We start from the raw sequence: 25,351 nt of genomic DNA, 5'->3' as shown, positions 1-25,351 counted from the left end.
GACAGACAGACAGACAGAGAAAGATACATGTGGATTTGCCAGAGATTCTGTGTCACTGACACTGCACAATGATGAATGTCTACATTCTCACACACACCCCCTACTGCACACTTCAAGGAATACTGCTGTGCATGGCTCAGCAGTGACACTTAGTCCATGCAGGTAACCGAAGCCTCAATATGCTCTGGCCCATGTTCATATCAAGGAACAGTCCCTGAGTTATACTTGAGCAGCACCAACATGGTACTGACAGGTATTCTGGTCTTTGTAGGTGTTCCTGAGGAGGAAAGGCGCCGGCCGCATCCTGTCTTGAGTCACCAGGCTGTTGCTGAGGTGAGCTTCCTGTCTTTCCTTGAGGAACACACGTGATTTCTTAGAGTCTTGGCAATCAACATCTGTTGCAAATGTGACAATGTACCGTCGAGATGATAATGGTATTTTCCCTGTGGGGAGAAACATATGGTCAATTTCCATGGTTGTTTCTTGCCAACTGTCACCTTGGTCAGGGGCACATTTACCACTGGCAGTGCCAAACCTGGAAATAAACAACATCCTAGGATCTTTTTCGGCAGCAGCACTTTTTCCTTTTGGGTGAACAATTTTGTAGGCTGCATCCTCAGTGTTCTTTAGAGACACATCTCCAGGACAAATGACTTCGGACAGGCATATTGTCTTTCCTCTTGTGGCCTTTGACTCAAACACTGTGTCCCATCCTGAATCCCAAAGTCACCAAGCGAACCGAACAATGGTACACATACTGGACATCATGATCTCACCCTGATGGTGTTTTCTTTTCTAACATTCAGGTGGCCGTAGGAGCACGAGAAGAAGGTATGTGTCCTGGAAACTCTTTCTTGCTGAGGAAAATGTTTCCGATGAGGTGTAGGTGGGGTATTCTTGTTGTCTTCAGTCTGGAGAGTACCCGGATGTCAGAGTCCCGAGGGGACTGGTGCTTGAGTGTGGGGGGGAAAGACCGACATCCCAGGTGAAATCTATGTCCATGTTTCTATAGTATGAGAAAGACAATGTATTCCTTCTGTGCCGTGTGATTGTGTGTGCATGAGTCTTGGGGTTGTTCTGTATCTCTGTATGTCGCATGATTGTGAGTGTGTATGCGTGTGTGGGTGGGTGTGTGTGTTTTCTTGAGAGACTCAGAGACAGAGAGACAGAGCCACACACAGAAAGAGACAGACTCAGTGAAAGAGAGGGAGAGAGAGAGACAGAGATGTGGGTTGGCCCAGAGATATGGGCCACTGACATTGGACAATGACCAATATGTACAATTCAGAGTCCTGGGAGGACTGGTGCTCGAGGGTCGGGGGGGGAAGGACCAACGTCCCAGGTGACAAACTAGGTGATGTTTCTACAGTAGAAGAAACATACTGTATTCCTTGTGTGCGGTGTAATTTTGTGTGTTGAGTCTGGGGGTTGTTCTGTATGTGGCTGTATGTGTCGGGATCGTGACAGTGTATGTCTGCGTGTGTGTGTGTTTTCTTGAGAGACGCAGAGAAAAAGCCACACAGAGAAAGAGACAGACACATTTCAAGAGAGGGTGAGAGAGAGAGAGCGACAGAGAGACAGACAGACGTGGGCTTGCCCACGAGATATGTGCCACTGTCGCTGAAAAATGACCAAAGTCTACATTCTCAAAAATCTCTGCATACTGCACACCTCCAGGAATACTGCTGAGCGTGGCTCTGCAGTACCATTCGGTCCATGCAGTTAACAAAAGCGTCCGTGTGCTCTCGCCCGTGTTCATATAAGGAAGAGTCCCGGAGGCGTTCTTGAGCAGCACCAAGAAGACACTGACATGTATTCTGTGTCCTTGTAGGTGTCGCTAAGGTGAAAAAGCGGCGGCCCCATCATGATAGGAGGCAGCAGGTTGGTGCTGAGGTGAGCTTGCCTGTCTTTCCCTGAGGAACACAATTGCTTTCTTAGAGGCTTTCCCATCAACCTCTGCTGTACATATGACAGTCTACATTTTCGATGATACTGTTACTTTCCCTGATGGGGACAGTGGAGAGTGGTTGCCTCTTGCCAACGGTCACCTTGGTCAGGGGGACATTTGCCACTGGCAGTGCCAAACCTGGTTAACAAACAGTGTCCTAGGATCTTTTCCGTCAGCAGCAATCTGTCCTGCTTGGGTGAAGAATTCCGTAGCAGGAATCCTCGGTGTTCTAGAGAGACACATCCCCAGGAGAAACAACTTCTGACAGGCATCCCATTCATTTGCTTGGTGGCCTTTGACTCAACCGCTGTGTCCCATCTTGTATGGTCAAGACGCAAAGAGAACTGAAGAGTGGTGTAAATAGGGTATATCATGATCTCACCCTGATGGTGTTTTCTTTCCTAACATTCAGGTGGCTGTAGGAGCACAGGACAAAGGTATGTATCCTGGAAACTGTTTCTTGCTGAGAAAATATTTAGATGGTCATGCAGGTGGGGCATTGTTGTTGTCTTCATTCTGGAGAACTACCCTAATCCAAGAGGCCTGGGGGGACGGGTGCTTGTGAGTTGGGGGAAGGACCTACATCCCAGGTGAGAAACCATATGACATTTCTACAGTAGGACAAAGATAATGTATTCCTCGAGTGAGGTGTGTTTCTGTGGGCATGAGTCCTGGGGTTGTTCTGTGGTGTGTCTGTGTGTCACGTGATTGTGACTGTGAATGTGTGTTGAGTGTGTTTTCCTGAGAGACACACAGAATAAGCTACACAAAATGACACAGACACACTGCAAGACAGACAGACAGACAGACAGAGAAAGATACATGTGGATTTGCCCAGAGAATCTGTGTCACTGACACTGCACAATGATGAATGTCTACATTCTCACACACACCTCCTACTGCACACTTCAAGGAATACTGCTGTGCATGGCTCAGCAGTGACACTTAGTCCATGCAGGTAACCGAAGCCTCAATATGCTCTGGCCCATGTTCATATCAAGGAACAGTCCCTGAGTTATACTTGAGCAGCACCAACATGGTACTGACAGGTATTCTGGTCTTTGTAGGTGTTCCTGAGGAGGAAAGGCGCCGGCCGCAATCTGTCTTGAGTCACCAGGCTGTTGCTGAGGTGAGCTTCCTGTCTTTCCTTGAGGAACACAAGTGATTTCTTAGAGTCTTGGCAATCAACATCTGTTGCAAATGTGACAATGTACCGTCGAGATGATAATGGTATTTTCCCTGTGGGGAGAAACATATGGTCAATTTCCATGGTTGTTTCTTGCCAACTGTCCCCTTGGTCAGGGGCACATTTACCACTGGCAGTGCCAAACCTGGAAATAAACAACATCCTAGGATCTTTTTCGGCAGCAGCACTTTTTCCTTTTGGGTGAACAATTTTGTAGGCTGCATCCTCAGTGTTCTTTAGAGACACATCTCCAGGACAAACGACTTCGGACAGGCATTTTCTCTTTCCTTTTGTGGCCTTTGACTCAAACACTGTGTCCCATCCTGAATCCCAAAGACACCAAGCGAACCGAACAATGGTACACATACTGGACATCATGATCTCACCATGATGGTGTTTTCTTTTCTAACATTCAGGTGGCCGTAGGAGCACGAGAAGAAGGTATGTGTCCTGGAAACTCTTTCTTGCTGAGGAAAATGTTTCCGATGAGGTGTAGGTGGGGTATTCTTGTTGTCTTCATTCTGGAGAGTACCCGGATGTCAGAGTCCCGAGGGGACTGGTGCTTGAGTGTGGGGGGAAAAGACTGACATCCCAGGTGAAATCTATGTCCATGTTTCTATATTATGAGAAAGACAATGTATTCCTTCTGTGCCGTGTGATTGTGTGTGCATGAGTCTTGGGGTTGTTCTGTATCTCTGTATGTCGCATGATTGTGAGTGTGTATGCGTGTGTGGGTGTGTGTGTGTGTTTTCTTGAGAGACTCAGAGACAGAGAGACAGAGCCACACACAGAAAGAGACAGACACAGTGAAAGAGAGGGAGAGAGAGAGACAGAGATGTGGGTTGGCCCAGAGATATGGGCCACTGACATTGGACAATGACCAATATGTACAATTCAGAGTCCTGGGAGGACTGGTGCTCGAGGGTCGGGGGGGGGGAAGGACCAACGTCCCAGGTGACAAACTAGGTGATGTTTCTACAGTAGAAGAAACATACTGTATTCCTTGTGTGCGGTGTAATTTTGTGTATTGAGTCTGGGGGTTGTTCTGTATGTGGCTGTATGTGTCGGGATCGTGACAGTGTATGTCTGCGTGTGTGTGTGTTTTCTTGAGAGACGCAGAGAAAAAGCCACACAGAGAAAGAGACAGACACATTTCAAGAGAGGGTGAGAGAGAGAGAGCGACAGAGAGACAGACAGACGTGGGCTTCCCCACGAGATATGTGCCACTGACACTGAAAAATGACCAAAGTCTACATTCTCAAAAATCTCTGCATACTGTACACCTCCAGGAATACTGCTGAGCGTGGCTCTGCAGTACCATTCGGTCCATGCAGTTAACAAAAGCGTCCGTGTGCTCTCGCCCGTGTTCATATAAGGAAGAGTCCCGGAGGCGTTCTTGAGCAGCACCAAGAAGACACTGACATGTATTCTGTGTCCTTGTAGGTGTCGCTAAGGTGAAAAAGCGGCGGCCCCATCATGATAGGAGGCAGCAGGTTGGTGCTGAGGTGAGCTTGCCTGTCTTTCCCTGAGGAACACAATTGCTTTCTTAGAGGCTTTCCCATCAACCTCTGCTGTACATATGACAGTCTACATTTTCGATGATACTGTTACTTTTCCTGATGGGGACAGTGGAGAGTGGTTGCCTCTTGCCAACGGTCACCTTGGTCAGGGGGACATTTGCCACTGGCAGTGCCAAACCTGGTTAACAAACAGTGTCCTAGGATCTTTTCCGTCAGCAGCAATCTGTCCTGCTTGGGTGAAGAATTCCGTAGCAGGAATCCTCGGTGTTCTAGAGAGACACATCCCCAGGAGAAACAACTTCTGACAGGCATCCCATTCATTTGCTTTGTGGCCTTTGACTCAACCGCTGTGTCCCATCTTGTATGGTCAAGACGCAAAGAGAACTGAAGAGTGGTGTAAATAGGGTATATCATGATCTCACCCTGATGGTGTTTTCTTTTCTAACATTCAGGTGGCTGTAGGAGCACAGGACAAAGGTATGTATCCTGGAAACTGTTTCTTGCTGAGAAAATATTTAGATGGTGATGCAGGTGGGGCATTGTTGTTGTCTTCATTCTGGAGAACTACCCTAATCCCAGAGGCCTGGGGGGACGGGTGCTTGTGAGTTGGGGGAAGGACCTACATCCCAGGTGAGAAACCATATGATATTTCTACAGTAGGACAAAGATAATGTATTCCTCGAGTGAGGTGTGTTTCTGTGGGCATGAGTCCTGGGGTTGTTCTGTGGTGTGTCTGTGTGTCACGTGATTGTGACTGTGAATGTGTGTTGAGTGTGTTTTCCTGAGAGACACACAGAATAAGCTACACAAAATGACACAGACACACTGCAAGACAGACAGACAGACAGAGAGAGAAAGATACATGTGGATTTGCCCAGAGAATCTGTGTCACTGACACTGCACAATGATGAATGTCTACATTCTCACACACACCTCCTACTGCACACTTCAAGGAATACTGCTGTGCATGGCTCAGCAGTGACACTTAGTCCATGCAGGTAACCGAAGCCTCAATATGCTCTGGCCCATGTTCATATCAAGGAACAGTCCCTGAGTTATACTTGAGCAGCACCAACATGGTACTGACAGGTATTCTGGTCTTTGTAGGTGTTCCTGAGGAGGAAAGGCGCCAGCCGCATCCTGTCTTGAGTCACCAGGCTGTTGCTGAGGTGAGCTTCCTGTCTTTCCTTGAGGAACACAAGTGATTTCTTAGAGTCTTGGCAATCAACATCTGTTGCAAATGTGACAATGTACCGTCGAGATGATAATGGTATTTTCCCTGTGGGGAGAAACATATGGTCAATTTCCATGGTTGTTTCTTGCCAACTGTCCCCTTGGTCAGGGGCACATTTACCACTGGCAGTGCCAAACCTGGAAATAAACAACATCCTAGGATCTTTTTCGGCAGCAGCACTTTTTCCTTTTCGGTGAACAATTTTGTAGGCTGCATCCTCAGTGTTCTTTAGAGACACATCTCCAGGACAAACGACTTCGGACAGGCATTTTCTCTTTCCTTTTGTGGCCTTTGACTCAAACACTGTGTCCCATCCTGAATCCCAAATTCACCAAGCGAACCGAACAATGGTACACATACTGGACATCATGATCTCACCCTGATGGTGTTTTCTTTTCTAACATTCAGGTGGCCATAGGAGCACGAGAAGAAGGTATGTGTCCTGGAAACTCTTTCTTGCTGAGGAAAATGTTTCCGATGAGGTGTAGGTGGGGTATTCTTGTTGTCTTCAGTCTGGAGAGTACCCGAATGTCAGAGTCCCGAGGGGACTGGTGCTTGAGTGTGGGGGGAAAAGACCGACATCCCAGGTGAAATCTATGTCCATGTTTCTATATTATGAGAAAGACAATGTATTCCTTCTGTGCCGTGTGATTGTGTGTGCATGAGTCTTGGGGTTGTTCTGTATCTCTGTATGTCGCATGATTTTGAGTGTGTATGCGTGTGTGGGTGTGTGTGTGTGTTTTCTTGAGAGACTCAGAGACAGAGAGACAGAGCCACACACAGAAAGAGACAGACACAGTGAAAGAGAGGGAGAGAGAGAGACAGAGATGTGGGTTTGTCCAGAGATATGGGCCACTGACATTGGACAATGACCAATATGTACAATTCAGAGTCCTGGGAGGACTGGTGCTCGAGGGTCGGGGGGGGGAAGGACCAACATCCCAGGTGACAAACTAGGTGATGTTTCTACAGTAGAAGAAACATACTGTATCCCTTGTGTGCGGTGTAATTTTGTGTGTTGAGTCTGGGGGTTGTTCTGTATGGGGCTGTATGTGTCGGGATCGTGACAGTGTATGTCTGCGTGTGTGTGTGTTTTCTTGAGAGACGCAGAGAAAAAGCCACACAGAGAAAGAGACAGACACATTTCAAGAGAGGGTGAGAGAGAGAGAGCGACAGAGAGACAGACAGACGTGGGCTTGCCCACGAGATATGTGCCACTGACACTGAAAAATGACCAAAGTCTACATTCTCAAAAATCTCTGCATACTGCACACCTCCAGGAATACTGCTGAGCGTGGCTCTGCAGTACCATTCGGTCCATGCAGTTAACAAAAGCGTCCGTGTGCTCTCGCCCGTGTTCATATAAGGAAGAGTCCCGGAGGCGTTCTTGAGCAGCACCAAGAAGACACTGACATGTATTCTGTGTCCTTGTAGGTGTCGCTAAGGTGAAAAAGCGGCGGCCCCATCATGATAGGAGGCAGCAGGTTGGTGCTGAGGTGAGCTTGCCTGTCTTTCCCTGAGGAACACAATTGCTTTCTTAGAGGCTTTCCCATCAACCTCTGCTGTACATATGACAGTCTACATTTTCGATGATACTGTTACTTTCCCTGATGGGGACAGTGGAGAGTGGTTGCCTCTTGCCAACGGTCACCTTGGTCAGGGGGACATTTACCACTGGCAGTGCCAAACCTGGTAACAAACAGTGTCCTAGGATCTTTTCCGTCAGCAGCAATCTGTCCTGCTTGGGTGAAGAATTCCGTAGCAGGAATCCTCGGTGTTCTAGAGAGACACATCCCCAGGAGAAACAACTTCTGACAGGCATCCCATTCATTTGCTTTGTGGCCTTTGACTCAACCGCTGTGTCCCATCTTGTATGGTCAAGACGCAAAGAGAACTGAAGAGTGGTGTAAATAGGGTATATCATGATCTCACCCTGATTGTGTTTTCTTTCCTAACATTCAGGTGGCTGTAGGAGCACAGGACAAAGGTATGTATCCTGGAAACTGTTTCTTGCTGAGAAAATATTTAGATGGTGATGCAGGTGGGGCATTGTTGTTGTCTTCATTCTGGAGAACTACCCTAATCCCAGAGGCCTGGGGGGACGGGTGCTTGTGAGTTGGGGGAAGGACCTACATCCCAGGTGAGAAACCATATGATATTTCTACAGTAGGACAAAGATAATGTATTCCTCGAGTGAGGTGTGTTTCTGTGGGCATGAGTCCTGGGGTTGTTCTGTGGTGTGTCTGTGTGTCACGTGATTGTGACTGTGAATGTGTGTTGAGTGTGTTTTCCTGAGAGACACACAGAGTAAGCTACACAAAATGACACAGACACACTGCAAGACAGACAGACAGACAGACAGAGAAAGATACATGTGGATTTGCCCAGAGAATCTGTGTCACTGACACTGCACAATGATGAATGTCTACATTCTCACACACACCTCCTACTGCACACTTCAAGGAATACTGCTGTGCATGGCTCAGCAGTGACACTTAGTCCATGCAGGTAACCGAAGCCTCAATATGCTCTGGCCCATGTTCATATCAAGGAACAGTCCCTGAGTTATACTTGAGCAGCACCAACATGGTACTGACAGGTATTCTGGTCTTTGTAGGTGTTCCTGAGGAGGAAAGGCGCCGGCCGCATCCTGTCTTGAGTCACCAGGCTGTTGCTGAGGTGAGCTTCCTGTCTTTCCTTGAGGAACACAAGTGATTTCTTAGAGTCTTGGCAATCAACATCTGTTGCAAATGTGACAATGTACCGTCGAGATGATAATGGTATTTTCCCTGTGGGGAGTAACATATGGTCAATTTCCATGGTTGTTTCTTGCCAACTGTCCCCTTGGTCAGGGGCACATTTACCACTGGCAGTGCCAAACCTGGAAATAAACAACATCCTAGGATCTTTTTCGGCAGCAGCACTTTTTCCTTTTGGGTGAACAATTTTGTAGGCTGCATCCTCAGTGTTCTTTAGAGACACATCTCCAGGACAAACGACTTCGGACAGGCATTTTCTCTTTCCTTTTGTGGCCTTTGACTCAAACACTGTGTCCCATCCTGAATCCCAAAGACACCAAGCGAACCGAACAATGGTACACATACTGGACATCATGATCTCACCCTGATGGTGTTTTCTTTTCTAACATTCAGGTGGCCGTAGGAGCACGAGAAGAAGGTATGTGTCCTGGAAACTCTTTCTTGCTGAGGAAAATGTTTCCGATGAGGTGTAGGTGGGGTATTCTTGTTGTCTTCATTCTGGAGAGTACCCGGATGTCAGAGTCCCGAGGGGACTGGTGCTTGAGTGTGGGGGGAAAAGACTGACATCCCAGGTGAAATCTATGTCCATGTTTCTATATTATGAGAAAGACAATGTATTCCTTCTGTGCCGTGTGATTGTGTGTGCATGAGTCTTGGGGTTGTTCTGTATCTCTGTATGTCGCATGATTGTGAGTGTGTATGCGTGTGTGGGTGTGTGTGTGTGTTTTCTTGAGAGACTCAGAGACAGAGAGACAGAGCCACACACAGAAAGAGACAGACTCAGTGAAAGAGAGGGAGAGAGAGAGACAGAGATGTGGGTTGGCCCAGAGATATGGGCCACTGACATTGGACAATGACCAATATGTACAATTCAGAGTCCTGGGAGGACTGGTGCTCGAGGGTCGGGGGGGGAAGGACCAACGTCCCAGGTGACAAACTAGGTGATGTTTCTACAGTAGAAGAAACATACTGTATTCCTTGTGTGCGGTGTAATTTTGTGTGTTGAGTCTGGGGGTTGTTCTGTATGTGGCTGTATGTGTCGGGATCGTGACAGTGTATGTCTGCGTGTGTGTGTGTTTTCTTGAGAGACGCAGAGAAAAAGCCACACAGAGAAAGAGACAGACACATTTCAAGAGAGGGTGAGAGAGAGAGAGCGACAGAGAGACAGACAGACGTGGGCTTGCCCACGAGATATGTGCCACTGTCGCTGAAAAATGACCAAAGTCTACATTCTCAAAAATCTCTGCATACTGCACACCTCCAGGAATACTGCTGAGCGTGGCTCTGCAGTACCATTCGGTCCATGCAGTTAACAAAAGCGTCCGTGTGCTCTCGCCCGTGTTCATATAAGGAAGAGTCCCGGAGGCGTTCTTGAGCAGCACCAAGAAGACACTGACATGTATTCTGTGTCCTTGTAGGTGTCGCTAAGGTGAAAAAGCGGCGGCCCCATCCTGATAGGAGGCAGCAGGTTGGTGCTGAGGTGAGCTTGCCTGTCTTTCCCTGAGGAACACAATTGCTTTCTTAGAGGCTTTCCCATCAACCTCTGCTGTACATATGACAGTCTACATTTTCGATGATACTGTTACTTTCCCTGATGGGGACACTGGAGAGTGGTTGCCTCTTGCCAACGGTCACCTTAGTCAGGGGGACATTTACCACTGGCAGTGCCAAACCTGGTTAACAAACAGTGTCCTAGGATCTTTTCCGTCAGCAGCAATCTGTCCTGCTTGGGTGAAGAATTCCGTAGCAGGAATCCTCGGTGTTCTAGAGAGACACATCCCCAGGAGAAACAACTTCTGACAGGCATCCCATTCATTTGCTTGGTGGCCTTTGACTCAACCGCTGTGTCCCATCTTGTATGGTCAAGACGCAAAGAGAACTGAAGAGTGGTGTAAATAGGGTATATCATGATCTCACCCTGATGGTGTTTTCTTTCCTAACATTCAGGTGGCTGTAGGAGCACAGGACAAAGGTATGTATCCTGGAAACTGTTTCTTGCTGAGAAAATATTTAGATGGTGATGCAGGTGGGGCATTGTTGTTGTCTTCATTCTGGAGAACTACCCTAATCCCAGAGGCCTGGGGGGACGGGTGCTTGTGAGTTGGGGGAAGGACCTACATCCCAGGTGAGAAACCATATGATATTTCTACAGTAGGACAAAGATAATGTATTCCTCGAGTGAGGTGTGTTTCTGTGGGCATGAGTCCTGGGGTTGTTCTGTGGTGTGTCTGTGTGTCACGTGATTGTGACTGTGAATGTGTGTTGAGTGTGTTTTCCTGAGAGACACACAGAATAAGCTACACAAAATGACACAGACACACTGCAAGACAGACAGACAGACAGACAGAGAGAGAAAGATACATGTGGATTTGCCCAGAGAATCTGTGTCACTGACACTGCACAATGATGAATGTCTACATTCTCACACACACCTCCTACTGCACACTTCAAGGAATACTGCTGTGCATGGCTCAGCAGTGACACTTAGTCCATGCAGGTAACCGAAGCCTCAATATGCTCTGGCCCATGTTCATATCAAGGAACAGTCCCTGAGTTATACTTGAGCAGCACCAACATGGTACTGACAGGTATTCTGGTCTTTGTAGGTGTTCCTGAGGAGGAAAGGCGCCGGCCGCATCCTGTCTTGAGTCACCAGGCTGTTGCTGAGGTGAGCTTCCTGTCTTTCCTTGAGGAACACAAGTGATTTCTTAGAGTCTTGGCAATCAACATCTGTTGCAAATGTGACAATGTACCGTCGAGATGATAATGTTATTTTCCCTGTGGGGAGAAACATATGGTCAATTTCCATGGTTGTTTCTTGCCAACTGTCCCCTTGGTCAGGGGCACATTTACCACTGGCAGTGCCAAACCTGGAAATAAACAACATCCTAGGATCTTTTTCGGCAGCAGCACTTTTTCCTTTTCGGTGAACAATTTTGTAGGCTGCATCCTCAGTGTTCTTTAGAGACACATCTCCAGGACAAACGAATTCGGACAGGCATTTTCTCTTTCCTTTTGTGGCCTTTGACTCAAACACTGTGTCCCATCCTGAATCCCAAAGTCACCAAGCGAACTGAACAATGGTACACATACTGGACATCATGATCTCACCCTGATGGTGTTTTCTTTTCTAACATTCAGGTGGCCGTAGGAGCACGAGAAGAAGGTATGTGTCCTGGAAACTCTTTCTTGCTGAGGAAAATGTTTCCGATGAGGTGTAGGTGGGGTATTCTTGTTGTCTTCAGTCTGGAGAGTACCCGGATGTCAGAGTCCCGAGGGGACTGGTGCTTGAGTGTGGCGGGAAAAGACCGACATCCCAGGTGAAATCTATGTCCATGTTTCTATAGTATGAGAAAGACAATGTATTCCTTCTGTGCCGTGTGATTGTGTGTGCATGAGTCTTGGGGTTGTTCTGTATCTCTGTATATCGCATGATTGTGAGTGTGTATGCGTGTGTGGGTGTGTGTGTGTGTTTTCTTGAGAGACTCAGAGACAGAGAGACAGAGCCACACACAGAAAGAGACAGACACAGTGAAAGAGAGGGAGAGAGAGAGACAGAGATGTGGGTTGTCCAGAGATATGGGCCACTGACATTGGACAATGACCAATATGTACAATTCAGAGTCCTGGGAGGACTGGTGCTCGAGGGTCGGGGGGGGAAGGACCAACGTCCCAGGTGACAAACTAGGTGATGTTTCTACAGTAGAAGAAACATAATGTATCCCTTGTGTGCGGTGTAATTTTGTGTGTTGAGTCTGGGGGTTGTTCTGTATGTGGCTGTATGTGTCGGGATCGTGACAGTGTATGTCTGCGTGTGTGTGTGTGTTTTCTTGAGAGACGCAGAGAAAAAGCCACACAGAGAAAGAGACAGACACATTTCAAGAGAGGGTGAGAGAGAGAGAGCGACAGAGAGACAGACAGACGTGGGCTTGCCCACGAGATATGTGCCACTGTCGCTGAAAAATGACCAAAGTCTACATTCTCAAAAATCTCTGCATACTGCACACCTCCAGGAATACTGCTGAGCGTGGCTCTGCAGTACCATTCGGTCCATGCAGTTAACAAAAGCGTCCGTGTGCTCTCGCCCGTGTTCATATAAGGAAGAGTCCCGGAGGCGTTCTTGAGCAGCATCAAGAAGACACTGACATGTATTCTGTGTCCTTGTAGGTGTCGCTAAGGTGAAAAAGCGGCGGCCCCATCCTGATAGGAGGCAGCAGGTTGGTGCTGAGGTGAGCTTGCCTGTCTTTCCCTGAGGAACACAATTGCTTTCTTAGAGGCTTTCCCATCAACCTCTGCTGTACATATGACAGTCTACATTTTCGATGATACTGTTACTTTCCCTGATGGGGACACTGGAGAGTGGTTGCCTCTTGCCAACGGTCACCTTGGTCAGGGGGACATTTACCACTGGCAGTGCCAAACCTGGTTAACAAACAGTGTCCTAGGATCTTTTCCGTCAGCAGCAATCTGTCCTGCTTGGGTGAAGAATTCCGTAGCAGGAATCCTCGGTGTTCTAGAGAGACACATCCCCAGGAGAAACAATTTCTGAAAGGCATCCCATTCATTTGCTTTGTGGCCTTTGACTCAACCGCTGTGTCCCATCTTGTATGGTCAAGACGCAAAGAGAACTGAAGAGTGGTGTAAATAGGGTATATCATGATCTCACCCTGATGGTGTTTTCTTTCCTAACATTCAGGTGGCTGTAGGAGCACAGGACAAAGGTATGTATCCTGGAAACTGTTTCTTGCTGAGAAAGTATTTAGATGGCGATGCAGGTGGGGCATTGTTGTTGTCTTCATTCTGGAGAACTACCCTAATCCAAGAGGCCTGGGGGGACGGGTGCTTGTGAGTTGGGGGAAGGACCTACATCCCAGGTGAGAAACCATATGATATTTCTACAGTAGGACAAAGATAATGTATTCCTCGAGTGAGGTGTGTTTCTGTGGACATGAGTCCTGGGGTTGTTCTGTGGTGTGTCTGTGTGTCACGTGATTGTGACTGTGAATGTGTGTTGAGTGTGTTTTCTTGAGAGACACACAGAGTAAGCTACACAAAATGACACAGACACACTGCAAGACAGACAGACAGACAGAGAAAGATACATGTGGATTTGCCAGAGATTCTGTGTCACTGACACTGCACAATGATGAATGTCTACATTCTCACACACACCCCCTACTGCACACTTCAAGGAATACTGCTGTGCATGGCTCAGCAGTGACACTTAGTCCATGCAGGTAACCGAAGCCTCAATATGCTCTGGCCCATGTTCATATCAAGGAACAGTCCCTGAGTTATACTTGAGCAGCACCAACATGGTACTGACAGGTATTCTGGTCTTTGTAGGTGTTCCTGAGGAGGAAAGGCGCCGGCCGCATCCTGTCTTGAGTCACCAGGCTGTTGCTGAGGTGAGCTTCCTGTCTTTCCTTGAGGAACACACGTGATTTCTTAGAGTCTTGGCAATCAACATCTGTTGCAAATGTGACAATGTACCGTCGAGATGATAATGGTATTTTCCCTGTGGGGAGAAACATATGGTCAATTTCCATGGTTGTTTCTTGCCAACTGTCCCCTTGGTCAGGGGCACATTTACCACTGGCAGTGCCAAACCTGGAAATAAACAACATCCTAGGATCTTTTTCGGCAGCAGCACTTTTTCCTTTTGGGTGAACAATTTTGTAGGCTGCATCCTCAGTGTTCTTTAGAGACACATCTCCAGGACAAACGACTTCGGACAGGCATATTCTCTTTCCTCTTGTGGCCTTTGACTCAAACACTGTGTCCCATCCTGAATCTCAAAGTCACCAAGCGAACCGAACAATGGTACACATACTGGACATCATGATCTCACCCTGATGGTGTTTTCTTTTCTAACATTCAGGTGGCCGTAGGAGGACGAGAAGAAGGTATGTGTCCTGGAAACTCTTTCTTGCTGAGGAAAATGTTTCCGATGAGGTGTAGGTGGGGTATTCTTGTTGTCTTCAGTCTGGAGAGTACCCGGATGTCAGAGTCCCGAGGGGACTGGTGCTTGAGTGTGGGGGGGAAAGACCGACATCCCAGGTGAAATCTATGTCCATGTTTCTATAGTATGAGAAAGACAATGTATTCCTTCTGTGCCGTGTGATTGTGTGTGCATGAGTCTTGGGGTTGTTCTGTATCTCTGTATGTCGCATGATTGTGAGTGTGTATGCGTGTGTGGGTGTGTGTGTGTGTTTTCTTGAGAGACTCAGAGACAGAGAGACAGAGCCACACACAGAAAGAGACAGACTCAGTGAAAGAGAGGGAGAGAGAGAGACAGAGATGTGGGTTGGCCCAGAGATATGGGCCACTGACATTGGACAATGACCAATATGTACAATTCAGAGTCCTGGGAGGACTGGTGCTCGAGGGTCGGGGGGGGAAGGACCAACGTCCCAGGTGACAAACTAGGTGATGTTTCTACAGTAGAAGAAACATACTGTATTCCTTGTGTGCGGTGTAATTTTGTGTGTTGAGTCTGGGGGTTGTTCTGTATGTGGCTGTATGTGTCGGGATCGTGACAGTGTATGTCTGCGTGTGTGTGTGTTTTCTTGAGAGACGCAGAGAAAAAGCCACACAGAGAAAGAGACAGACACATTTCAAGAGAGGGTGAGAGAGAGAGAGCGACAGAGAGACAGACAGACGTGGGCTTGCCCACGAGATATGTGCCACTGTCGCTGAAAAATGACCAAAGTCTACATTCTCAAAAATCTCTGCATACTGCACACCTCCAGGAATACTGCTGAGCGTGGCTCTGCAGTACCATTCGGTCCATGCAGTTAACAAAAGCGTCCGTGTGCTCTCGCCCGTGTTCATATAAGGAAGAGTCCCGGAGGCGTTCTTGAGCAGCACCAAGAAGACACTGACATGTATTCTGTGTCCTTGTAGGTGTCGCTAAGGTGAAAAAGCGGCGGCCCCATCATGATAGGAGGCAGCAGGTTGGTGCTGAGGTGAGCTTGCCTGTCTTTCCCTGAGGAACACAATTGCTTTCTTAGAGGCTTTCCCATCAACCTCTGCTGTACATATGACAGTCTACATTTTCGATGATACTGTTACTTTTCCTGATGGGGACAGTGGAGAGTGGTTGCCTCTTGCCAACGGTCACCTTGGTCAGGGGGACATTTGCCACTGGCAGTGCCAAACCTGGTTAACAAACAGTGTCCTAGGATCTTTTCCGTCAGCAGCAATCTGTCCTGCTTGGGTGAAGAATTCCGTAGCAGGAATCCTCGGTGTTCTAGAGAGACACATCCCCAGGAGAAACAACTTCTGACAGGCATCCCATTCATTTGCTTTGTGGCCTTTGACTCAACCGCTGTGTCCCATCTTGTATGGTCAAGACGCAAAGAGAACTGAAGAGTGGTGTAAATAGGGTATATCATGATCTCACCCTGATGGTGTTTTCTTTCCTAACATTCAGGTGGCTGTAGGAGCACAGGACAAAGGTATGTATCCTGGAAACTGTTTCTTGCTGAGAAAATATTTAGATGGTGATGCAGGTGGGGCATTGTTGTTGTCTTCATTCTGGAGAACTACCCTAATCCCAGAGGCCTGGGGGGACGGGTGCTTGTGAGTTGGGGGAAGGACCTACATCCCAGGTGAGAAACCATATGATATTTCTACAGTAGGACAAAGATAATGTATTCCTCGAGTGAGGTGTGTTTCTGTGGGCATGAGTCCTGGGGTTGTTCTGTGGTGTGTCTGTGTGTCACGTGATTGTGACTGTGAATGTGTGTTGAGTGTGTTTTCTTGAGAGACACACAGAGTAAGCTACACAAAATGACACAGACACACTGCAAGACAGACAGAGAAAGATACATGTGGATTTGCCCAGAGAATCTGTGTCACTGACACTGCACAATGATGAATGTCTACATTCTCACACACACCTCCTACTGCACACTTCAAGGAATACTGCTGTGCATGGCTCAGCAGTGACACTTAGTCCATGCAGGTAACCGAAGCCTCAATATGCTCTGGCCCATGTTCATATCAAGGAACAGTCCCTGAGTTATACTTGAGCAGCACCAACATGGTACTGACAGGTATTCTGGTCTTTGTAGGTGTTCCTGAGGAGGAAAGGCGCCGGCCGCATCCTGTCTTGAGTCACCAGGCTGTTGCTGAGGTAAGCTTCCTGTCTTTCCTTGAGGAACACACGTGATTTCTTAGAGTCCTTGCAATCAACATCTGTTGCAAATGTGACAATGTACCGTTGAGATGATAATGTTATTTTCCCTGTGGGGAGAAACATATGGTCAATTTCCATGGTTGTTTCTTGCCAACTGTCCCCTTGGTCAGGGGCACATTTACCACTGGCAGTGCCAAACCTGGAAATAAACAACATCCTAGGATCTTTTTCGGCAGCAGCACTTTTTCCTTTTGGGTGAACAATTTTGTAGGCTGCATCCTCAGTGTTCTTTAGAGACACATCTCCAGGACAAACGACTTCGGACAGGCATATTCTCTTTCCTTTTGTGGCCTTTGACTCAAACACTGTGTCCCATCCTGAATCTCAAATTCACCAAGCGAACCGAACAATGGTACACATACTGGACATCATGATCTCACCCTGATGGTGTTTTCTTTTCTAACATTCAGGTGGCCGTAGGAGCACGAGAAGAAGGTATGTGTCCTGGAAACTCTTTCTTGCTGAGGAAAATGTTTCCGATGAGGTGTAGGTGGGGTATTCTTGTTGTCTTCAGTCTGGAGAGTACCCGGGTGTCAGAGTCCCGAGGGGACTGGTGCTTGAGTGTGGGGGGGAAAGACCGACATCCCAGGTGAAATCTATGTCCATGTTTCTATAGTATGAGAAAGACAATGTATTCCTTCTGTGCCGTGTGATTGTGTGTGCATGAGTCTTGGGGTTGTTCTGTATCTCTGTATGTCGCATGATTGTGAGTGTGTATGCGTGTGTGGGTGTGTGTGTGTGTTTTCTTGAGAGACTCAGAGACAGAGAGACAGAGCCACACACAGAAAGAGACAGACACAGTGAAAGAGAGGGAGAGAGAGAGACAGAGATGTGGGTTGGCCCAGAGATATGGGCCACTGACATTGGACAATGACCAATATGTACAATTCAGAGTCCTGGGAGGACTGGTGCTCGAGGGTGGGGGAGGAAGGACCAACGTCCCAGGTGACAAACTAGGTGATGTTTCTACAGTAGAAGAAACATACTGTATTCCTTGTGTGCGGTGTAATTTTGTGTGTTGAGTCTGGGGGTTGTTCTGTATGTGGCTGTATGTGTCGGGATCGTGACAGTGTATGTCTGCGTGTGTGTGTGTTTTCTTGAGAGACGCAGAGAAAAAGCCACACAGAGAAAGAGACAGACACATTTCAAGAGAGGGTGAGAGAGAGAGAGCGACACAGAGACAGACAGACGTGAGCTTGCCCACGAGATATGTGCCACTGACACTGAAAAATGACCAAAGTCTACATTCTCAAAAATCTCTGCATACTGCACACCTCCAGGAATACTGCTGAGCGTGGCTCTGCAGTACCATTCGGTCCATGCCGTTAACAAAAGCGTCCGTGTGCTCTCGCCCGTGTTCATATAAGGAAGAGTCCCGGAGGCGTTCTTGAGCAGCATCAAGAAGACACTGACATGTATTCTGTGTCCTTGTAGGTGTCGCTAAGGTGAAAAAGCGGCGGCCCCATCCTGATAGGAGGCAGCAGGCTGGTGCTGAGGTGAGCTTGCCTGTCTTTCCATGAGGAACACAATTGCTTTCTTAGAGGCTTTCCCATCAAACCCTGCTGTACATATGACAGTCTACATTTTCGATGATACTGTTACTTTCCCTGATGGGGACAGTGGAGAGTGGTTGCCTCTTGCCAACGGTCACCTTGGTCAGGGGGACATTTACCACTGGCAGTTGCAAACCTGGTAATAAACAGTGTCCTAGGATCTTTTTCGGCAGCAGCACTTTTCCCTGTTTGGTGAAGTATTTTGTAGGCTGCATCCTCAGTGTTCTTTAGAGACACATCTCTAGGAAAAATGACTTGTGATAGGCATCCTATTCATTTGCTTTCGTGGACTTTGACTCAATCGCTGTGTCCATCCTGTGTCCAAAGTCACCAAGAAACTGAAGAGTGTTGCACATAGTGTATATCATGATCTCACCCTGATGTTGTTTTCTTTTCTATCATCCAGGTGGCCGTAGGAACACGACAAAAAGGTATGTGTTTTGGGCCTTGTTTCTTGCTGAGGAAAATGTTTCGGAGGCGGTTTAGGTGGGGTATGCTTGTTTTCTTCAGTCCGGAGAGTACCCAGATATCAGGGTCTTGGTGGAATGGTGCTTGAGTGTCGGGGGGAAAGACCGACATCCCAGGTGAAGTCTATGTCCATGTTTCTTTCGATGAGAAAGATAATGTATTCCTTCCGCTCCGTGTGATTCTTTGTGCACGAGTCTTCGGGTTGTTCTGTATGTGTCTGTATGTCGCATGACTGTCAGTGTGTATGCGTATCTCTGTGTGTTTGTGTGTTTTCCTGAGAGACTCACAGACAGAGAGACAGAGCCACACACAGAAAGAGACAGACACAATGAAGGAGAGGGAGAGTGAGAGACAGAGATGTGCGTTGGCCCAGAGATATGGGCCATTGACACAGGACAATGACCAATATCTACAATGCAGAGTCCTGGGAGGACTGGTGGAAAGACCTACATCCCAAGTGACAAACTAGGTGATGTTTCTACAGTAGAAGAAAGCAACTGTGTTTTTTGTGTGCGGTTGTAATTTTCTGTGTTGACTCTGGGGGTTGTTCTTTATGTGTGTGTGTGTCGCGGGATTGTGATTGTGTATGTTGTGTCTGTGTGTGTCCTTTGTTGAGAGACTCAGAGACAAAGCCACATACAGAAAGAGACAGACACATTGAAAGAGAGAGAGACAGAGAGAGAGAGAGAGATGTGGGTTTGCCCAAGAGATATGTGCCCCTGACACTGAAAAATGACCAAAGTGTACATTCTCAAAAATCTCTGCATACTGCACACTTGAAGGAATACTGCTGAGTGTGGCTCAGCAGTAACAGTCCCTACAGGTAACAAAAGCCTCCGTATGCTCTGGCCCATGTTCATGTAAGGAAGAGTCCCGGAGGTAATCTTGAGCAGCACCAAGAAGATACTGACATGTAATCTGTTTCCTTCTAGATGTCCGTAAGGTGGAAAAGCTGCGGGCCATTCTTCAAAGGAGGCAGCAGGCTTTTGCTGAGGTGAGTTTGCCTGTCTTACCCTGGGGAACACAAGTGCTTTCTTAAAATTATTTTTCAACGTTTTTTATTTTTTTTTGGGACAGAGAGAGACAGAGCATGAACGGGGGAGGGGCAGAGAGAGAGGGAGACATAGAATCGGAAACAGGCTCCAGGCTCCAAGCCATCAGGCCAGAGCCTGATGCGGGGGTCGAACTCACAGACTGCGAGATCTTGACCTGGCTGAAGTCGGACGCTTTACCGACTGCGCCACCCTGACGCCCCTCACAAGTGCTTTCTTAGAGTCTTTCCAATCAACTTCTGTTGTAAATACGACAATGTACATTTTAGTTGGTATTGCTACTTTCCCTGCTGGGGAGACTGGTGAGTGGGTGGCTCTTGCCATTTTTAACATTGGTCAGGGGGCATTTACCACTGGCCATGCCAAAGCTGGTAAGAAAGAGTGTTATCAGCACTTTTTCATCAGCAGCAATTTTTCCTACTTGGGTGAAGAATTTTGTACTCGGCATCCAAAGTGTTCACGAGAGACACATCCACAGGAAAAACAACTTCTGACAGGCATCCTATTCATTTGCTTTTGGGGCCCTTTGACTCAAGCACTGTGTGCCATCTAGTTTCCTAAAGTCATAGGAGAACCAAAGAGCAGTGCTATGAGTGTACATCATGATCTCACCCTGATAGTGTTTCTTCTCTCTACATTCAGGTCGTCCAGAGAGCGATGGGATATGGTAGGTATTTTGGCATCTGTCTCCTGCTGATGAAAATATCCATATGGTCAGGAATCTGGGGCAGGAATCTGGGGCATCATTCTGCAGAGCTACCCTGACTCTAGGTCCCTTGTAGGACCGAGGCTTTAGGGTGTGGAGACAAGACAGATTTCCCAGGGGAAAACCTATTTCCATGTTTACAATGTGAGAAGGCAATGTATTCACTGTGGTGTGTGTGTGTGTGTGCGCACACGCGTGTTTGAGAGAGACAGAAAATGAGGTACAGGGAAACACACAAAGAGAACGAGACACACTCATAACAGAGTGAGGTCAGAGAGAGAGAGAGAGAGAGAGAGAGAGAGAGAGAGAGAGAGAGAGATGTGTTTTTCCCCCGGAGATATGTGCCACTGACACCTCACAAGACGAATATCTGCATTCTCAAAAAAATCCTCATACTGCACACTTCAAGGAATAGTGCTGACGGTCGCTCAGCAGTAACATTCAGTCCATGCAGGTAACCAGAGCCTCCATATGCTCTGGCCCATGTTCATATCAAGGAACAGTCCCTGAGTTATTCTTGAGCAGCACCAACAAGGTACTGATGTGTATTCTGTGTCCTTCTAGGTGTCCCTAAGGACAAAAAGCTGCTGGCCATTCCTGAAAGGAGGCAGCAGGCTGTTGCTGAGGTGAGCTTGCCTGTCTTTCCCTGACAAACACAATTGCTTTCTTAGAGCCTTTCCAATCAACTTCTGTTGTATATGTGACAATGTACATTTGAGATGATATTGTTACTTTTGCTGGTGGGGAGAGTGGTGAGTGGCTGCCTCTTACCAACTGTAACCCTGGTCAGGGGGATATTTACCACTGGCAGTGCCAAACCTGGTAAGAAAGAGTGTTATTGGATATTTTTCGTCAGCAGCAATTTTTCCTACATAGGTGAAGAATTTTGTAGTTGGCATCCTAATTGGTCTTGAGACACATCCCAGGGAAAAACAACTTCTGACACGCATCCTATTCATTGGGTTTTGTGGCCTTTGACTCAACCACTGTGTCCCATCTTGTATCCGAAAGTCACCAAGAGAACCAAAGAGTGGTGCAAATACCGTATATCATGATCTCACCCTGATGGTGTTTTCTTTCCTAACATTCAGGTAGCCGCAGGAGCAAGGGAAAAAGGTATGTATCCTGGACACAGTGTCTTGCTGAGGAAAATGTTAGGTGGTGATGTAGGTGGGGCATTCTTGTTGTCTTCGGTCTGGAGAGCTACCCTAATTCCAGAGTCCTGGGAGGACTGGTGCTTGAGGGTGGAGGAAGGACCGATGTCCCAGGTTAAAAACTATACGATATTTCTACAGTATGAGAAAGATAATGTATTCCTTGTGGGCGGAGTGATTTTGTGTGCATGACTCTTGGGGTTGTTCGGTATGTGTGTGTATGTCACGTGATTGTGTGTGTGTGTGTATGTTTTCTTGAGACACTCAGAGACAGACAAAAACACACACATAAAAAGACGGACACATTGAAAGACTGGGAGAGATAGATAGAGAGATGTGGGTTTGCCCTGGAGATATGTGCCACTGACATGGCACAATGACCAATGTCTACATTCTCAAAAACTCCTCATAGTGCATACTTCAAGAAATACAGCTGAGCGTGGCTCAGCAGTAAGATTCAGTCCATGAAGGTAACCTAAGCCTCCATGTGCTCCTGCCCATGTTCATATCAAGGAACAGTCCCTGTGTTATTCTTAAACAGCACCAACAAGGTACTGACGTGTATTCTGTGTCTTTCTAGGTGTCCCGAAGGAGGAAAAGGAGCGGGGCGCTCCTTTAAGGAGGCACCAGGCTGTTGGTGAGGTGAGCTTGCCTGTTTTTCCCTGAGGAACACAAGTGTGTTCTTAGGGTGTTTCTAATCAACTCTGTTGTAAATATTAACATTTACATGGTAGATGATATTCTTACTTTCCCTGGTGGGGAGAGTGGTGAGTATATGGCTCTTGCCAACTGTAACCTTGGTCAGGGGGACATTTACCACTGGCAGCGGCAAACCTGGTAACAAACAGTGTCCTAGGATCTTTTTCGTAGGCAGCAATTTTTCCAGCTTGGGTGAAGAATTTTGTAGTCGCCATCCTAAGTGGTCTTGGCAGATACATCCCAGGCGAAAAAAATCCTTTTACAGGCATACTATTCATTTGCTTTTGGGGACCTTTGACTCAAGCACTGTGTGCTATTTGGTTTCCTAAAATCAAGGGGAGAACCAAAGAGCAGTGCTATGAGTTTACATCATGATCTCACCCTGGTGTTGTTTCCTTTCTCTACATTCAGGTCAAGAGAGCAATGGAACATGGTATGTATTTTGGAATCTGTCTCCTGCTGATGCAAGAATCTATATGTTCAGGAAGCTGGAGCATTCCTGATGGCATCAGTCTGGAGAGCTACCCTGACGCCAGGGTTCTGGTAGGACAGAGGCTTGAGGGTGTGGAGAGAAGACAGATTTCCCAGGGGAAACCTATGTCCATTTTTACAGTGTGAGGAAGAAAATATAATCAGTGTGTGGTGTGTGTGTGTGTGTGTGTGTGTGGACGCACAAGTGTGTTTGAGAGAGGCAGAACCTGAGGGACAGAGAAAGAGACAGAGAAACTTACAAAGAGAATGAGACATGAGAGACAGAGACAGAGAGAGAGAGAGAGAGAGGTGTGTTTCCCCGGGAGATATGTGCCACTGACACTGCACAATGTCCGATGTTTAGTGTCTCAGCAAACTCCTCCTACTGCACACTTCAAAGATTATTGCTGAGTGAGGCTCAGCAGTCACATGCAGTCCATGCAGGTTACCAAAACCTCTGTATGGCCTGCCCCATATTCATATCACGGAACAGTCCCTGAGTTATTCTTGAGCAGCACCAACAATGTACTGACCTGTTTTCTGTGTCCTTCTAGGTGTCCCTGTGGAGAAAGAGCTGCAGTCCGTTGCAGTAAGGAGGCAAAAGACTGTTGCAGAGGTGAGCTTGCCTGTCGTTCCCTGAGACATACAAGTGCTTTCTTAGTGTCTTTCCAATCAACTTCTGTTGTAAATATGATAATGTGCATTTTAGATGATATTGTTACTTGCCCTGGTGGGGAGAGTGGGGAGTGCTTGCCTCTTGCCAACTGTAACCTTGGTCAGGGGGACATTGACCACTGGCAGTGCCAAACATGGTAAGAAACAGTGTCAAAGGATCTTTTTCGTTAGCAGCAATATTCCCTCCTTGGGGGAAGAATTTTGTACTCTGCATCTTAAGTGTTCTTTAGACACATCCCCAGGGAAAACAACATCATACAGGCATCTTATTCATTTGCTTTTGTGGCCTTTGACTCAACCACTGTGTCCCATCTTGTATCCTAAAGTCACGAAGAGAACTCAAGGGTGGTGCAAATACTGTATATCGTGATCTCACCCTGATGGTGTTTTCTTTCCTAACATTCAGGTGGCCATAGGAGCACGAGAAGAAGGTACGTATTCTGGAAACAGTTTCTTGCTGAGGAAAACGTTTAGATGTTGATGTAGGTGGGGCATTCTTGTTGTGTTCAATCTGGAGAGCTACCCTGATTCCAGAGACCTGGGACGTCTTAGGCCAAGTGGGGGGTGTGAGACCGAAGTCCTAGGTGAAAAACTATGTCCATGTTTCCACAGTATGAGAAAGAGAATGTATTCCTTGATTGCAGAGTGATGCTCTGTGCATGAGTCTTGGTGTTGTTCTGTATGTGTCTGTATGTAGTGTAACTGTGAGTGTGTGTACATGTGTACGTGTGTGTGTTTACTTGAGAGCCTCACAGACAGAGAGACAGGCACACACAGAAAGAGACAGACATATGGAAAAAAGAGAGAGAGAGAGAGATGTGAGTTTTGCCAGGTGATATGTGCCACTGACACTGCACAATGGCCAATGTCCACTTTCTCCAAAAGCTCCTCATAGCGCACACTTCAAGAAATACAGCTGAGCGTGGTCAGCAGTGACATTCAGTCCATGCAAGCAACCAAAGCCTGCATATGCTGTGGCGCATTTTCTTATCAAGGATCAGTCCCTGCGGTATTCTTGAGCATTACCGACAACATACTGTTGAGCATATATTCTGTATGCTTCTAGGTGTCCCTAAGGAGGAAAATGTGTGGGCCATTCCTGTCAGGAGACACCAAGGTGTTGCTGAGGTGAGCCTGCCTGTCTTTGCCTATGGAAGACACGTTGATTACTTAGTGTATCTCCACTCATATTCGGTGACATAGGACTATGTACATTTTACATGATAGCATTCAATTCTGTCGTAGGGAGATTGGTGAGTGGTTGTCCCTTACCAACTGTAACTTGATCAAGAGCACATTAACCACTGGCAATGCCAATCCTGCTAAGAAACAGTGTCATATGATCTTTTCCTGAGTAGCTTTATTTCCTGCTTGGGTGAGGAATTTTGTAGTCGGCACCCTAAATGGTCTTCAGAGACACATCCCCAGTAAAGAACAACTTCTGACGGGCATGCTATTCATTTGCTATTGGGGACCTTTGACTCAAGCACTGTGTGCCATCTAGTTTCCTAAAGTCCAGAGGAGAATGAAAGCCCAGTGCAATGAGAGTTCATCATGATCTGACCCTGATGGTGTTTCTTTTCTCTACAATCAGGTGGCCGCGGGAGCAACGAAATATGGTATGTACTTTGGAATCAGTCCTCTGCTGATGAAATAATCTATGTGGTCAGGAAGTTGGGATATTCCTGCCGGCATCAGTCTGGAGAGATACCCTGACTCCAGG

The 25,351-nt window shown here is 47.2% G+C and overlaps 1 long non-coding RNA gene across 1 annotated transcript; it reads left to right on the top strand.

Moving 5' to 3' along the window:
• Nucleotides 1-22,553: 22,553 nt before the first annotated feature.
• LOC131495955 (uncharacterized) lies at nucleotides 22,554-25,115 on the top strand. The gene is made up of 3 exons (XR_009254202.1): nucleotides 22,554-23,569; nucleotides 24,035-24,059; nucleotides 24,695-25,115. It is a non-coding gene; the product is annotated as an uncharacterized LOC131495955 (long non-coding RNA).
• Nucleotides 25,116-25,351: the final 236 nt, after the last annotated feature.

The sequence above is a fragment of the Neofelis nebulosa genome, chromosome 15, assembly GCF_028018385.1.
Source record: "Neofelis nebulosa isolate mNeoNeb1 chromosome 15, mNeoNeb1.pri, whole genome shotgun sequence".
NCBI lineage: Eukaryota > Metazoa > Chordata > Mammalia > Carnivora > Felidae > Neofelis > Neofelis nebulosa.
The sequence above is the reverse complement of the archived record's forward strand: the minus strand, read 5'-3'. Positions and strand labels throughout refer to the sequence as shown.